General features: G+C 36.6%; 1 protein-coding gene across 3 annotated transcripts in view; it reads right to left on the bottom strand.

Annotated features, from left to right (window-relative positions):
• SLC27A6 (solute carrier family 27 member 6) overlaps positions 1-14,206 on the bottom strand; it is a 75,577-nt gene that overhangs the window by 40,611 nt on the left and 20,760 nt on the right. The window lies entirely within an intron of this gene.

The raw sequence follows: 14,206 nt of genomic DNA, 5'->3' as shown, positions 1-14,206 counted from the left end.
TTGGGATGCCATAAACTTCAAAGAGCCACATCTGCTACAAGAATGACAAAAATGTCCCAAATCCGAAAATGTACACCCAAAATGAGGCAAATCACAACATAAATCTAAATTATACTTAAAGTAGAAATTTTCTAGTGAGCAATTCTAATTCCAAGATTCTGTCTCAAGAACCAGTAGTTTTATCATGTTTCATATGTCCTGAATTGAGATCATTATAGAATATCAGATTCAGTAATACATAATGTTGAAACAGTTCTAAACATTCATGAGCCAAACATCGATCACTTTCTTTTTCCCTTCCAGTCTTCTTCTATGTACAATGGGTTTCTTAAAAACATTTGTAGTTGTGATTAATATATAAAACGTTTTGCTTACTTTTTTTTATTTTCCATATCGTTATGGTCTTTTGGATTACAATGCCAGCATAATAAATTCATCCAGTTAGTACATAATGTAATATGAAATTGGCTTATTTGAGATTGAATATCAGCAATTTCATGTTTCAACATACAATTCCTTACCATGGGACACAACTTGTTTTCACAATGATAAGTACCCTCTCTTAAATTCATCTGTTAGATTAAATGCTACTTTAGTCCTATTTTGTCTGTCACTTCAAAGAGTTCTAATATTTTTGGAATGTCTTCACTCAGAGGGTCCCAGCCCAAATCTACCTCACCAATAAAGTTACTTCACTTCACAAAACGCAACGGTGACAAGGAGTATCATTTGTTGTTCCAGAGATGCAGGTGGAAACCAACGTCAGAAAAGCCCCAGGAATAAGCAAATAACAGGATTAAAAGTGAAGAGCAGCAGATAGTAGAGCCAGAAGTATAGCTTTTTTCTCTACCCCACATACTGATACAGTCTTACTCACTATCTGTCAAAGGCAGGTCACTAATGTCAGTGGCTCTACAAACTTACTGTTGCACCTAGGTGGACTTGATTTCCCACTTCTAGAAATGGAGTCCTAAATTTCACAATGTGTTTCCCAAACGGAAGTACTTCCTTATTATTTTCAGCTTGCCTTGAAGTCTTATAGTAAAATACACCCCTACAGTGATGTCAGCTGCGAGGCTGTGTGAGTCCGTCCTTGTTTCTCTTCCCTCTGATATACAACTAAGGGGACATGTATAATTACCTCCCTCGAAAAGTGCCGCGGCATAGCTCACGAAGACACCCCAGAGATCCATCCATCCGCTGGTGGATACGATCATGGCTGAACTGGACCCAATGACAGAGAGAGGGAAGTGGCACTGGAGCCGTGGAGCAGAGAATGAGGTAGCTGGCCCAAGAGCAGGCCAGCATGACCCTTGTGGCGGAGGAGATCCAAGGTGAAGGTGAATGAGTGGTGAATTGGCCTGGCCACATGTGCTGCCGCTGGAAGGACCAGTTGCTCTCTCTCAGGAGTGACCACAGTGACTGAGGGGAGGGAAAGGAAAGTCAAAGAGGCAGACAAAGAGAAGTGAAGCAAAGTGACTCCTACTGGCTTCCCCAGGACTCAAGAGGACCACCCATAGATCTCTAGGTCACCCTTCCTCCCAACGCTTGATGATTCCCCCTACAAGGGCAGAGGCACACCCAAAGCCCCAAGAGCTAAGTAGACCCCCAGGCCCCCACCACTCTGCCTTTTTTAAGTGCTGCCAGCTCCAGAAAGAGAAACCAAGAACTGGTGCTATAGCGCCACCTTCTGGAAAACAAAAGGAAGGCTCCTAACTACCTTTGTTTTCAACTGTTAGTATCAAAGAAAACAAAACCTTGTCTGGGAGACCTGGCTGGCTCAGTAGATGGAGCGTGAGACCCTTGATCTCTGGTATGTGGCTTGGAGCCCCACATTGGTGTAAAGTATTACTTAAAATATTTACTACCAAAAAACCCACCTTGCCTACATAAGAAAAGTGTTTGCCACTTTAAATACGGTGCCGGAGGCACTTTTCATCAAACATCGTGAAAAATCAGGGTAATACAGTATAACAAAAAGAAAATGACAATATTTCATAAACAGAACCTCAAAATATGGAACAATGGAATCTAACTGGTATGGAATTTAAAATATCTATCATGAAGAAATTCAATGACCTACAAGAAAACTCAGAAAGACAATATGATGATCTCAGGGATAAAATTAATGAATAGGAGTACTTTACCAGTTCTGGAGCTGAAGAATTCAATATATGAGATGAAAGATGCATTAGAATTCACTGGAAATAGACCAGATCATATGGAAGAGAAAATTAACTAGATGGAAGATAAAAGTATAGAGATGATTCAGGTGTAAGAGTAGATAAAAACTAAGATTTTTAAAAAGTGAAGAAAACCTATGAGAACTATCTCATTCCATTAGAAAAGCCAACACAAGAATAATGGGTACCCAGAAGGAGATGAGAGGGAGAAGAGGGCAGAATGAATATTTAAAGAAATAATAGCTGAGAACTTACCATACCTGGGGAAGGAACTGGGTATATACAAGTCCATGAAGCTAATAGAATACCTTAGTATTTCAATGCAAAAGATCTTTTCCAAGAACATTATATTAAACTGTCAAAAGCCAATGATAATGAAAGAATGATAAAGGTAGCCAGAGGGAAAAAAAGACAACAGTCTACAAAGGTACCCCCATTAGGCTATCATCAGATTTCTCAGCAAAAATTCTACAGGCCAGGAGAGAATGGAATGAAATATTCAAATATTGGAAGATATTGGAAGATAAAAACTGCCAGCCAACAATAATCCATCTGGCAAAGTTCTTTCAGAAATTAAGCAGAAATAAAGGCTTTCCCAAACAAACAAAACTGAGGGAGTTCACCACCACACGAAATATTGAAAGGAGCTCTCTGAGCTGAAACAAAAAGACAAAAATACACAAAACTCTGATTAGGTCGCTAAGTAGTCAGAACTAGAATACTATAACTCTTTGTTAAAATAATATAATAAACTCCTAATTATAACATAAAGGATAAAGGAAAATAGCATTAAAATTAGCTCCTGGGGCGCCTGGGTGGCTCGGTCGGTTAAGCATCCGACTTCAGCTCAGGTCATAATCTCGCAGTTGGTGGGTTTGAGTCCTGCATCCGGCTCTGTGCTGATGGCTCAGAGCCTAGAGCCTGATTCCAATTCTGTGTCTCCCTCTCTCGCTGCTCGTACTGTGCTCACTCTTTCTCTCTCTCAAAAATAAACATTAAAAAAATAATAATAACCAGCTGCTACAACTTGGTAATAAAATCACAGCATAAAAAGAGATAACTTATGACATCAAAAATATAAAAGGGTAAGAATAAAAAGACAGAAACTTTATAGGTGAATGAAGATAAATCGCTATCAGCAGAATAAGAACTATTTTATCTAAGATATTTTATGTAAATGCTTGGTAACCACAAAGCAAAAATCTAGAACAGAGACATTAAGCATAAAAAGGGGGGAGACTGAGCAAACCAGCATGGAAAACCACCAACTTCCAAAGGAAGACATAAAGGGAAGGGAAATGAAACAATGGAAACACAAAATACCCAGAAGGCAAAAGATAAAATGACTGTAGTAAATCTTTGCATATCAATAATCACCCTGAATGTAAACAGATTGTACTGTAAGTCAAAAGGCACAGCGTGGCTGCATAGGTTAAAACAAACAAGACTCAACTATATGCTGCCTATAGGAGACTATTTCAGCTCTAAAGACACACATAGGTTCATAATCGAAGGATGAAAGATGATATTCCAAGCAAATGGAAATGAAAGGATGGCAGGCATAGCCATATTTATATAACAAAACAGACTTCAAGCCAAATGAGTAATAAGAGAGAAAAGGTCATTATACAGTAAGGGGTCAATACAGCAAGAAGATACGATGATTGTCATTATATGTTCTCCACACCTGAGTATCAAAATGTATTAAGCAACTAATAACAGATCTTAAGGGAGAAATAGACAATATAATAATTGTAGGGGACTTCACATTTGATCTTAACCAAAAGACCAAGAAGCAATTGTAGGGGACTTCAATACCCCACTATCAACAATAGGTAGATCATTCAGTAAGAAAATCAACAGGGAAACACTGGAATTGAACCACATTTTAGAACAAATGGGCCTAATAGATATAAACAGAACATTCCATCCAGCAGCAGCAAAATACACATTCTTCTCAAATGCAATGCAAAAGTCTCCAGGGTAGATCACAAAACAGATCTTAGCAAATTTAAGAAGAATGAAATCATACCAATTATCTTCTCTGACCAGAATGGTATGAAACTGGAAATCTGCAACAAGGGAAAGTGAAATCTACAAATGGTGGAGGCTAAACAACACACTTCTAAACATCCATTGAGTCAAAGAAGAAATCAAAAGGGAAATAAAAAATGTATCTCAAAACCAAAGAAAAGAAAACACAACATAACAAATATTGTGGGATGCAGCAATAGCAGTTCTTAGAAGAAAGTTTATAGCTATAAATACCTACATTAAGAAATTAGAAAGGTCTCAAGTAACCTAACTTTATACCTCAAGGAGCTAGTAAAAGGAAAAAATAAGCCCAAAGTTAGCAGAAGGAAGGAAATAATGAGGATCAGAGAAATACAAACCAAAATAAACAATAAAAAAAAAATCGACAAAACTAAAGCCTGGTTCTTTAAAAAGTTCAACAAAATTGGTAGACTAGAGAAGAGAGAAGAATCAAATAAATAAAATTAGAAACAAAAGAGAAGACATTACAACTGCCACTATAGAAATAAAAAGGATCATGAGACACTAATATGAACAATTATATGCCAACAAATTACATAACATAGAAGCAATGGATACATTGCTAGAAGCACACAACGTACCAAGACTCAATCAGGAAGAAATAGGAAATCGTAACAGATCAATAATGAGTAAAAAGACTGAGTATAAAAAAACCAAAAACTCCCCAAAGTGAAATCTCCAGGACCAGCTCCTTCACTGGAGACTTCTACCAAACATTTGAAGAAAATACTGACAAGGAAGCAACACTTCCAAACGCACTGTACAAGATCAGCATTACTTTGATACCAAAACCAGATAAAAATACAAGAAAAAAAAATAGTAACCAATATCCCTGATTAAAACAGATGCAACAATTCTCAATATTAGCAAACTGAATTCTAGAACACATTAAAAGCATGATACACCATGACCAAGTGGGATTTATCCCTGGGATCCAAGGATGGTTCAACATATGCAAATCAATAAATATAACACACCACATCAATCAGATGAAACCTAAAAATCACACGATCATTTCAAGAGACCTAGAAGAAAAGTGTTTGATAATAAACATCCTCTTTTAATAAAAACCTTTAACAGACTGTGTATTGAAGGAATACACTTCAACATAATAAAGGCCATATATGACAGGCTGACAGTTCAACAGAGAGAAATTGAAAACACTCCTAATAAGATCAAGGACAAGGCATAGGATGCCCACTATTACAATTCCTATTTAATACATTACTGGAAGTCTTAGCAAGAGCAATTAGGCAAGATAAAGAAATAAATGTTCTCCAAATAGGAAAAAAAGAAGTAAAATTGTCATTATTTGCTGATGATATTATCCTATATATAGAGAAAATCCCAAAGAATTAGGCAAAAGACTATTGGAATTGATCAACAGTTTCAGTGAAGGGTCAGGACACAAAATCAACATACAGAAATCAATTGTGTTCCTTTACACTAATGATGACTCATCTGAAAAAGAAAGAACACCATCCCATTCACAATAGCATCAAAAACAATAAAATGCATAGGAATAAATATACTCAAGGAAATAAAAGATCTGTACAATGAAAACTATAAAACTTTGCTAAAAGAAATTAAAGAAGACACAAATAGAAAGACATCCCATGTTCATGGATCAGAAGAATTAATATTATAAGAATTGCCAAACTACTTAAAGCCATCTACAGATTCAAAGCAATCACCATCAAAGTACCAAAGGCATTCTTCACAGAAATATAGGAAACAATCTGAAAATTTGTGTGGAACCACAGAAGACCCCATTTGTGTGGAACCACAGAAGACCCCAAATAGCCAATGTAATACTGAGAAAAAAAGAACAAAGACAGAGGTATCATGCTTCTGAATTTCAAACTATACTACAAAGCCACAGTAATAAACACAGTAGGCACTGGCACAAAAAGAGGCATATCTACTAATGGAACAGAATGGAGAGTCCAGAATTAAACCCTGGCATATATGGTCAACTAATATTTGACCAGGAAGCCAAGAATACCTAGTGGGTAAAAGGTAGTCTCCTCAACAAATGATGCTGGGAATACTAGAAAAACATACGTAGAACAATGAGGGGCACCGAGGTGGCTCAGTCAGTTAAGTGTCAGCCTCTTGATTTCAGTTCAGTTCATGAAGTTAAGTGTCAGCCTCTTGATTTCAGTTCAGTTCATGATCTCACAGTTCATTAGATCGAGCCCCACATCAGGCTTAGAATGTTCTCTCTCCCCTCTCTCTGTCCGTCCACATGCTTGCTTTCTCTCTCTCTCAAAATAAATAAATAAACTTAAAAAGGTGTTAACAACATATAGAACAATGAAATTGGACCTCTATCTCACACCATAAAAAAAATGAACTCACCATGTATCAAAGACTTAAACATAAAATCTAATACAATAAAACTCCTAAAAGAAAATATATGGAAGAAGCTTGTTGATATTGCTCTTGGCATTAATTTTTTTAACATGATACCAAAAGCATAAACAATAAAAGAAAATTCAACAAATGGGATTACATCAAACTCAAAAGCTTCTTTACAGCAAAACAAACAAAATAAATAAATAAATAAATAAATAAACAGCCAAATAAAAAGACAACCTATAGAATGGGAGAAAATTTCTGCAAACCATATATCAGATAAGGAGTTAATATTCAAAATATGTAAAGAAGTAAATCAACTCAGTAACAGAAAAAAAATACAATTAAAAACTGGGAAGAAAAACTAATAGACAGTTCTCCAAAATGTACATCAAAATGGCCAGATACCTGAGAAGATATGCAACATCACTAATCACCAGGGAAATGCAAATCAAAACCACAGTGAGATATCACCTCACACGTGTTAGAATGGCTACAGCCAAGAAGACAAGAGACAACAGATTCTGGCAAAGATGCAATAAAAAGGGAATATTTATACATTGCTTGTGGAGTGTAAACTGGACTCAACACTATAGAAAACAATATGGAGGTTCTTCAAAAAATTAAAGAACAGATTTACCACACAGTCCAATTCTACTTCTGGATATATACCCAAAGGAAATCAAAATGTGATTTCAATCAGATAATCTGCTCTCCCATGTTTATCACAGCATTATTCATAATAGTTAAGATAGGGAAACAACCCAAATGCCCATCAATGGATAAAAAAAGATGTGGTCCATATACACAGTGGGATATTATTCAGTCATTAAAAAGAAAGCTATTCTCCCATTTGAGACAACATGGATAGACTGTGAGCACATTATGCTACGTGAGATAAGTCAGAAAGAGAAAGACAAGTACTGTATGATGTCACTTATATATGGGATCTAAAAATGTTAAGCCTACAAAAACCAGAGAGTAAAATGTTGCCAAAGGATGGGTGTGGGGGGAGGGGGATAAAAGTGATGGTGTTTAAGGGTACAAACTTTTAAGGAATAGTCAATAAGGTGTAGAAATCTAAGGTATAGTACAAGGAATATAACAATAAAATTGTACTATAATTATGTGATATGCTAAATATCACTATATAGAGGTATTATAATATAATAAATGTTTCAAAGTAACACATTATATACTTTAAATTTACAATGCTACACATAGAATTTATTCAATAAAAATAAGTTATAAAATAAAATACACTCCCATGTCTGATGTTCGAATTTTATAGCCAAAATCTCCTACTGCCCAATACATGCTTCTCTAGGTATTCTCTGGCCCCATGTAATGCCCTATGGCTGGTACTTTCTCCTGGACCTCCTACTACTGATCATTTACCTGTTTTGGCTCAACCTCTTTGAAATGATACTTGATCTTCCAAATGAGATTTGACTCATGGTGGTATTTCTATCTATCTCCCAACATATATCTCACTGAGACAACGAGCACTACCTATTGCATACAAACTAAACTCCAGTTTGCTCTGGACATCCTACAATAGTAGGACATCATTCTTTCCTCTGATTCAACATATTCACTGATAAAAAGCCAACATTTTCATGGGGTTTTTGGTCACAGCAGCACATAGAGTTATGAACCAGAGGCTTCAATGACTCCTAGACATTTTACCCAGGTGAACCTCAAGTCCACCCTGTTGCCTCACCTGCTTTGACATTTTCTGACAAGCTTTGTGCTCCATGTCTACTAAAATGGAAGATAATTGATCTCATATGCAAAGCTGGCATTGTCTTGCATTTTATCCTAACTAAAATTTACTAATTTTTTTAAAAAGAAATCTCTCTGGCTCTTCCTGATAGCTTGGCATCTCACACCATAGAAGTTTATTGTCCTCCTCATGCATGGGGAATCTCTCCAAATTTTCTTGTTAAACCCATTGGGTAAGACTAGCTCCATCTTTGGCTTTTGGTAATTCAATGCCTTTCTCTTCTTCATCCAGAGGATCAAGCATTTATGTGTTTTCTGCTTCCAAGAAGTTCCCACCCATGGTCCTTCAGTCACTATATTCCCTACTTCCAACACTGCTCCTGATTTCATGGCAACCCAGCTTTAAAAGTAGCTTTTCACTAGGGGTTGTGACCAAAAATAAGGATGCTTTATCTAGGTGTTTCCTGTGAGCTTATGTACCTCCTTCAAAGCACACTAGTAAACTAATTAGCCATGTTTCCCTTCCTAATCTGGTTAGCTTTAAGTGATAATGACCTTGTTAATGTATTATAAGCCATCCAAAGTATTCAGTTAGATTTTTTGATAAGAGACAACAATTATGAACTTGTCCGGGAAATGAAAGTGATCAAAACTTGATGGAGGTTAAAGTTGGAAAGAAGGAAAAAAGAAATAGGAGAATACAGTTTGTTAAAACAGCATTTTAAAGTACTGCCTTTAAAGAGTTAGAAAGCACATTAACATATTAAAGCCCTTGTGGAGCCCAATGGTGCAGAAACTTTGGTATTTTTGTTATGGTGTTTCTCAAACTTATGTGGTCATAAAGTCCCTTTTCCATTTTTATTTCATTTTTTTAAAGTTGTGAAGGGATATGCTGTACAACAGACGTGGAGAAAAGATACCTAATATGGTCTCCAAAGTCCTCTGCTCTCCTAACCTTCTATGAATCCCTACCATTGGAACTCCTCACATGTCCAGGAGGAGGTCCAGGCATAAAGGTGGGAGGGAAGCTGTGTCCAGTGAGTTGAGGATTAGGAGGATAAAGAAGGGAGAGATGATCCAATTCAGAGGTAGGAATAAATAATTTAAGGAATTCTGGGATAGTTTTGGAAAAATGAAAAAATCCATAAGGTCAAGGAAAAGGAGAGACAAAGGACAGAGAGATTGAGATGGTGCTAGCCACTGGCTTCCAGGCATAGTGTGGCAGGCAGTGACCTCGTTTTCTTCTTCCCCCTCCTTCTTAGGAACGGTCAAATAAATGGCTCCTCTGTCCAGGCTTAAACAGCTTTCCTAGAGATTCCTGAAGCTACCTAACCAAGCCCAGTGAACAATAAGAGAACTAGATGTTGGCAGATAGAACACATACGCTCAAGGCAAAAAGAATGGAATTACAGATGAAAACAACCAAATTTTGGAAAAGCAGAAGGACAGCTGTGTACACAGCAGACCCAAAAAGCTGACACAGGAGATAAACCTTGAGGAAAGCTGATCTGCCCCCACAGAATCTCAGAAAGGCTCAGAAATTTGATTAGCAGGCACCCTATTGAAATGGAAGATAAATATGGAACTATAAACAAGGAGCTTTATAGAAGTTCTGTTTAAGAAACCATGATGTCAATGTTATAGAAAAGGGAATCTATATAATTCTCAACCTTTGTTCATTAAAATATCACATTATCACTTATGTCAAAGAAACACGAATGCCATCAAAACTGAACTCAATCTTTTTCTCACTTGGAGACAGACTGTGTCTGCTCAGATCCAGGAATATATTATTTTGGTGACCTTGGGCAAACAGAACTTGGCAGTGGTAAGAATGGATAGGAAATGTTTAATACCAGCTGACAGGCTTCCTTATAACCTGCCAAAAGGGCTTATGAGAAGATTCTCTCTCTATCATTCACTTTTTCAAAGCCCACTTTCCTTTTTTTTTTTTAAATATGAAATTTATTGTCAAATTGGTTTCCATACAACACCCAGTGCTCATCCCAACAGGTGCCCTCCTCAATACCCATCACCCACCCACTCTCCCCTCCCTCCCACCCCTCATCAACCCTCAGTTTGTTCTCAGTTTTTAAGAGTCTCTTATGTTTTGGCTCCCTCCCTCTCTAACCTTTTTTTTTTCCTTCCCCTCCGCCACGGTCTTCTGTTAAGTTTCTCAGAATCCACATAAGAGTGAAAACATATGGTATCTGTCTTTCTCTGTATGACTTATTTCACTTAGTGTAACACTCTCCAGTTCCATCCACGTTGCTACAAAAGGCCCTATTTCATTCTTTCTCATTGCCACATAGTATTCCATTGTGTATATAAACCACAATTTCTTTATCCATTCATCAGCTGATGGACATTTAGGCTCTTTCCATAATTTGTCAAAGCCCACTTTCTATATCACTTCCTAACTTGCATCAACACCTTCTTCATTATCAACATCCTAAGACTTTATTGTGTGAGAATCAAGTGACTTTTATGACATCAAATGGCATACTAATATAAATGATCATATTTATTACCGTTACAGTCACTTAATTCAGCACAAGATTTTGAGTTGCAAAAGCAACATTTTGTATTAGAGAGAGATGCCTTTTATAAAAAAATATTAATTAAATCTTCAAGGAGGCTCCATATGGTTTTGTCAGACTCTTCGATAGCATTATATTATTAAATCGTGATATCTGTGACCAGTTCTGTACATTGCTCTGCTCTGTTCTTTATAAGAGGACCCCACATTGCTTAGACTTTAAGTTAAGAGGGGATGACATTTGTAGAACACTCCCTGTGTAAGATCATTCACAAACCAATTTTAGAAGAATGTCAATAAATGCTTCTTGATATTCGTTTTACAATTCAAAAAAATAATACAAAATTATAGCCCCAGATTGCTTCCACTATTCTGGTAGAAATTATGAGATATACCCTCTGGAAAAGAGAAGCCTCCGGAAACCTCGGGAAGAAGAAATACTGAGCAAATAAGGGGAATAAAAAAAGAAAGTCTGCCTTTGCCTTCAGCTCCCTTTCACATTTGACTCGTTTCACCCTTCGAGAATCCTGTCTGAGGAATCTGAATCGTCCACAAGTAACAAACTGAAAGACACTGACAGTCATGAATTCCCTGACAAAATGTCCTTTACGATGAAACCAAACAGTCCATAAATTCCACTCAAGCACACAGAGCCTCTAGTCAGGATTTGTTTTGGGGGGTTTTATGTGTGTTTCTTTGTATGCATTTTCAATATGAAGTGAATATTTAAGGAAATCCTCTAGGATAAAGGACAGAGACCAAAACAAACCAAAAGATAAAAGGATGTTGGCAAAAATAGAGACAAGGTAGAGAGGAGAAATTTTCAAAAAATTATTGCTAATATTCTGAGAGATACGGGATAATAAATAATAACACAAAAATAACATGGTGGAAAAAAGAGGCATTTTCAGAGAATAGAGGTTTGGAAGATAAATCTCTCAAAAAGTAGATGAAAAGTAAGAGAAGGAAAATGGGATAAAAAGATTAGAAAATTAATAACTCAGTCCAGGAGGACCAATCTTTAAGAAGTTACAGTTTCAAAGACAAAAGAATAAACAAACAAATATAATAGAAGGAGTACATGGGCAGAAAGAATAGCAATAAAAAAGGAAAGAGAAGGGGACAGAGAACTTTTTTCTCTTTAATTTCCAAGTACCTAGACTTGTAAGACATGAGTTTCCAGACAGAAAAGGCCTATAAATTTCGCAGCAAAATGGATAAGTAAGACCAGGCCCAGTATAAGTCATCACCTCATTCAGGACCACTGAAGACTCACAGGAGATAATAAAAATCCCCTCCAAAGAGAAAAACAACACCAGCTTGGATATAATGGCAAAGAAATCAGAAAAGAAATGATGTCTCACTATGTGTCCTGGAAGTCAGAACATGGAGCCATGTCCTCAAACCCTGGCATAGAAATTTTCTTCTAACCTAGAATACTACGTGGCTAAGTAGAAGGGTAGAAAATAGACATTTCTGGATGTAAGGACTTAACCATTCATCTCCTAAATACTCCTTAGCAGATAGCTACTGGAAGCGGAGCAGTGAACTGAGGAAACTAATTTAGGATCTAGGAATTGGGGGATCAGAAAAAAAGAACTGAAGGGAATTCCCAGGACAATGGTGAAAAATAAACCCAGGATGGTCAGAGAGCAAGGGGTTGAGACTGAAAATCATAGGAAGGCTCCAGGCGAAAGGTGGCCAAGAACACATGCTTGACAACATACAGACTATCTTTTCAATATCAAACGTGAGCTCTCTTTTTGACAAAGGGGTGAATATGAGTGATAGGTGTATAGATAACTAAGTAAGCAAGCAAACAAAAACAATAATGTTTAAGTTCAGGTTGGGGGGAAATCTTACACAAAAGGAGATAATAGTGTTTACTAAGTTATGATACTGATACCAATCCAGTCAAAATTAATGATGACACATTAGCAGGATGTTGGGGAAAGAAAGTGTCTGCACCAGAGAGAAAGAAATAAATGGAGAGAAAGAGTGGCTGGTGATGGGAGGCAAATCCTCATTTCCATCATGGGAAATCAGTAGATACTTTTCAGTAAGAATCTACTAAATATCCAGTAAGATACCTGTTTTGTTTAGAGAAATGGAGGTGATTCCTAAAAAGAAAGATCTAAAAATACTGAATGCATTTGGTTTGGGGAAGGAGAAATTGAGGCGGCAGGGGGTGGGGGGGTGGTGGCATGCGGGGTACTTTTCTCTAAAATTTCTTAAGCTATTAGAATTTTTCATCTCTGTGCTATAACTTTAACACAAATAAGTATCAAATAAAATAAAAATTAGTAGTACTTTTGCTTTCAGCCTGTTGTACAAATGCGTTAAACAATCTGGTTTCAATCCTGAAAAACAAAAATTGTTACTAGTGGCTTTGGCATGTTCTCTTTGGGCTGGGGGAGTGGTGAAGATTGTTTGGAAGACCAGTCACTTTCTGTTTTTAGCAAGAAAACAGCCATACAGACAGATTGGTTAAGTACCTTCTGTCGGAAGTTTTTAAAACATACCATTTCTGAAATTTTATTGTCTCTTGTAAAGTCAGACTAAATGTATGCAGACAATTTGATACACATTAGCATTTTCCAGTTCATTTATCAAAGCTGTTCTAAATGAAGTTAAAAGCACAGCCTACTTTCCAGTGTAAAAGAGATCGTTAGCCTCCAAAGAGTAAATTTAAAAAAGACAGAGAGAGAGAGACAGGCACACACATACACAGAAGAGGAAAGAAAAAGAAAAATGTAAGAAAACTATTTATGCAATAATAGTTTGCTTATATTACTGCCTGTGCCCAGGAAATGAGGAACAGAGTATTTTTAATGTACTTAATTCAAACACCCAATCATCTTCACACTAACTGCAAAAGTGTATTTAGCCTACCATAAAGACCATTCAACTTTTCCTAAGAATCAACTGAGTTTAATATTTTGTTGAATTCTTAGGCAGTTTATTCTTTTTATTTTGGTGTGTTGTTATTTTTACCCAAAAAAAAAAAAAAAAAAAAAAAAAGGTGTGAATGTTTAGTTACTTGATCCTATTTTCTATCTTCTCCAAAACATGCAGGGCTTCCAAGACTTCCTATTTGTCACGTGTTCCGATCACCCTAAGGAAAAACTGGGAGAGCCCGCTACAGGTGCTTAAATTACAGCTATAGCTGGATTGTGTTTAGGATTTAACATGGTACACGAAAATAGAGAAGACCTTTAAAAGAGACTAACGGATTTTTGAATCCAGTAAGATAATTAGAAACTACTTCAGCTAATTTCTTCATTTTATGCATCAGGAATCTTAAGGAACAGAGAAGCTACCAGGTATCTTGCCAAAGAGGCTGGCC

This window comes from Panthera leo, chromosome A1 (assembly GCF_018350215.1).
Source record: "Panthera leo isolate Ple1 chromosome A1, P.leo_Ple1_pat1.1, whole genome shotgun sequence".
In the NCBI taxonomy this organism is placed as follows: domain Eukaryota; kingdom Metazoa; phylum Chordata; class Mammalia; order Carnivora; family Felidae; genus Panthera; species Panthera leo.
The sequence above is the reverse complement of the archived record's forward strand: the minus strand, read 5'-3'. Positions and strand labels throughout refer to the sequence as shown.